This window comes from Prionailurus bengalensis, chromosome A1 (genome assembly GCF_016509475.1).
Source record: "Prionailurus bengalensis isolate Pbe53 chromosome A1, Fcat_Pben_1.1_paternal_pri, whole genome shotgun sequence".
In the NCBI taxonomy this organism is placed as follows: Eukaryota; Metazoa; Chordata; class Mammalia; order Carnivora; family Felidae; genus Prionailurus; species Prionailurus bengalensis.
In genome coordinates, this window is record NC_057343.1 from 93,014,147 (window position 1) to 93,018,070 (window position 3,924).

Sequence of the window (3,924 nt, forward strand, 5' to 3'; positions counted from 1 at the left end):
AGGAGGCGACAAGAGTGTGCTGGAAGCAGCAGCCAGAGGGCGGTGGGGCAGCTGAAGGCATGGTCCAGATGCTGAGCATCTGCTCAGCATGAGCCTGCTCTTTAGGTGTCTGTGGTGCAGTTTGCCTGGGTTAAGGGTTAGGAGGATGTGATAATTTCAGTGGTTCTAAGAGTTTACCAATTTAGATCCATACTTTGTGTTCCAGAGGGACAGGATCATCACTTGATTTTATAAAACATATAAGCAATGTTTGCTAAGCATGGGTAATTTATGATAGAAGGCTGCAGAGTTCCAATATAATAGGAGGGAATGCATGGCTGGAAGAAAATACAAAAGGGAGGAATAATATTTTTGTAGCCAACATTCTTATTTTAGCCTTCAAAGAACAAACTTTTCTCCTTTTCCCAAGATACAAAAATGGACATTTACAACACATCTTCAGGGGTGCCTGGGTGGCTCAGTCAGTTAAGCATCTGACTCTTGGTTTTGGCTCACGTCATGATCTCATGGTTTGTGAGTTTGAGCCCTCTGTCAGACTCTGTGCTGGCAGCGTGGAGCCTACTTGGGATTCTCTCTCTGCCCCTCCCTTGCTTGTGCTCTCTCTTTCTTTCAAAATAAATAAATTAATTAAAAAAAAACCCCAACAATGCATCTTCAAAACATTTCCCTTTACTGGGAAACTTAACTTTATAGAATCCAAACATTAAAAGTTTAAAAAGAAATTTCTATTTTGTGTCATCATAAGACAAAAGAGAGTAAGCCAAGGAAATCCATTTATATTTCAGGTCCTTTTCCTCCAGGAACCAGCATTGTTAAATTATTTCTATATAATGAAATCTGATCTAATTTGGTGATCCTTCTTCCTTCTGATGTGATTTCCAAATTCATCAGATCTCAAAAGTGTGCCAGCAATTTCTTTATCACTCTTCATCACACTGTGAATTCTTGATCCTATACATTTGTCCACAAGCTCTGGAGGTGGCTGCTGTGACAGGTTAGTGGTACCATCAGCCGCCATGGCTACGAAGTCAAGAGAAGAACAGTTTTTATGTGTCAGGAGGAGTAAAATCAGCATTTTGAAAAATATATTTACCAAAGGAGCATTCTAGGTAAAGAAGACTGAGGGTTTCAGTTGCTTAACATAAGTCAGTGATACCATGTGGCTGTTAACGTGATCTTTGTTCATTTCATGTGTAGTGCTGAGATAGTGTTGAGATTATGGGAGGTCCGAATTATTCTGTAGCCTGCATGGTTCAAGGCATATGTGGAGTTTTTTTTTTTGGTTCTGGGTGCTACATCCTAAAGGATAAACCTTGGCCAGGAAGGTGAGGAATATGTCAATGAGGTGCTGTAAGTTTGGCTGCCATATAATTTATTGTACAAACTGGGATGCGTTGGGAGAATGAAAGAGGTCTATCAAGAAAAATTATCCAACACTTGGAAACAAAGCAAGAGAATAATTTAATGTTCTTTTCACATCATCCTGGGTCATTATTTATCAGACCTGCCCAGGGATTATTTGAACCCCTAGAAGGGTATACCTTTTGACTTTGCTCTCTATTATTTTTTTAAAAATTAATTTATTAAATTTATTTAATGTATTTTTAATGTTTATTCATTTTTGAGAGAGAGACAGAGCATGAATGGGGGGAAGGGCAGAGAAAGAGAGGGAGACCCAGAATCTGAAGCACGCTCCAGGCTCTGAGCTGTCAGCACAGATCCCAATGCGGGGCTTGAACTCACAAACCACGAGATCATGACCTGAGCCAAAATTGGACACTTATCCAACTGAGCCACCTAGGCACCCCTGCTCTCTATTATTTGATTAGGTCCTGGACACTGTGAAGTCTACAAAGGATACTTGTAGAAAAAAACAACCCCAAAGTTTATTATTCAGTTCCAGGTAGGATTAACCAGTTTTAGATCTCAACTAGCAAACTTATCCTAACACCTTTTTTCTAGTTCCTCTATCATATTATTTGTTCCCTCCTTAATGAATAATTTGAATAAGATATTTAATGCACATCCATTGTGTATTAGTTTGAATGTCATATTTTAACTTAGTGAACTTCGTATTTTGAGAGGCGTAGTTATTGTTCTAAAAAAACGAAGTTAAGCCTGGACTATCCTGGGAAAACAAGACTGTATAAAGAAATGTTTGAAGGAATTCAGAATATTTATTCTGGAGAAGATAGGGTGTAGGATGCTAGGCAGGGGATTTGAATGATAAAATGTCATGTTGTGTGTATATTTTGAAAACTTTAAGGGATGAAGATAGCTTCTGGAAGGGGCAGGAAGGTGACGTTAGGCTTCAGGAAGGTCGTTCTTTGGGTGCTGAAGCAGCCCATGAACGGGGCCCCAGTGCAGGTCTTTGGTGAGCTGGTCTGTGGGGGCCCTTTTCTATGAATCAGTCACCTGTCACTAGTAGAAGCTGACACCTGATGGATGGAAACCATCTCTGCCAAAGAGGCTCAAGAGAATTAGGCCTTTTACACATAGTTGCGGATGTTGGAATTCAGACCTTGGTTTCTAGATTTCCAAGCTAGGAAAGGCACTGGAGGTCCTTTCATCACACCCCAGCTGGATTCCCATTTTAATTTTATGCGGTTGAGTTTGGGTTAGTATGTCTGTACTCTGTTATGTATTGAGTTTTCCAGTTTTCACCAAAGTGTCTAAACATATTTCCAAGCATTGATGCAGTCTATATGGTTGGTATTCTCAATGATGAAGTCGAGTGATACCTCGTAATGTATGTGAGTTGATACCTTGTAATGTATATGGTTCTTACAAGTAAGGACCAGTTTTAGCTTTGTAAAAGAAATTGCTCATAAGAATATGAAATATCGGGGCACCTGGGTGGCTCAGTTGGTTAAGTGTCCACCTCTTGGTTTTGGCTCAGATCATGATCTCATGGTTTGGTGAGTTTGTGCCCCGAGTCAGGCTCTGCACTGGCAGTGTGAGCCTGCTTAGGATTTTCTCTCTCTCTGCCCCTCCCCTGCTTGCGCTGACTCTGTCTTTCTCAAAAGAAATAAACTAAAAAAATTTTTTTTAAATATGAAATATCATTGTCACCATAATGCCAGGATATCTACCAGAATATTCACATGTATATATGTACATGTATATGTAATATGTGTGTGCTATATTTAATTTAGAAATGTAAGTCCAATTTTAAATGGATGGGAAACTTAAAACAAGTCTTTCAGCTAAAGGTGCTGTATTTTGGTTATAAACCACTGAGACATACCCAGGGAAATATATTATCACTTCTTATAGCAGTCTTCAGTTTGACTTTAAGGAAAAACAATTAAAAATGGCTCAGTAAACTCTGAAAGGACTCTATTTTATGGATGATTGCACCACTAAATCAGAAACCATTACCTGTGAAATAGTCTAATTGAATTCCTGATGGCACGGGTCAGCTTTATTGTTTTTCAAAAGAAATCTACATTGAAGATAGATTGGAGCTTCAAAATGGTTCTTAAGCTCCTAAATATTTTTGCTTTTTTGGATAGTGCACATAAAACATTTGGAAAACTTACATAATGTTTGTGAACGCAGACTAATAGCAAAATACATTAAAATCTTTTTTAAAAAATGTTTATTCATTTTTGAGAGTAAGATTGAGAGAGAGAGAGAGAGGGAGAGAGGGAGGGAGAGAGAGAGAGAGAATGAGAGGGTGAGGGGTAGGGAGAGAGGGAGACAGAGGATCCAAAGCAGACTCCTCGCTGACAGCCCAGAGCCTGATGCTGGGCTTGAACTCCTGAATCATGAGATCATGACCTGAGCTGAAGTTGGAAGCTCAACCGACTGAGCCATCCATGCCCTACATTAAAATCTTTGAAATGATAGATTCGTGGAGTCTTTAATTAACTTGCTGTATGACCAACCAGCAATTCCATTCTTACCCTTTTTCTTTATGTT

The 3,924-nt window shown here is 39.2% G+C and overlaps 1 pseudogene; it reads right to left on the minus strand.

Annotated features, from left to right (window-relative positions):
- Nucleotides 1-743: 743 nt before the first annotated feature.
- Nucleotides 744-1,018, minus strand: LOC122472047 (annotated as a pseudogene).
- Nucleotides 1,019-3,924: the final 2,906 nt, after the last annotated feature.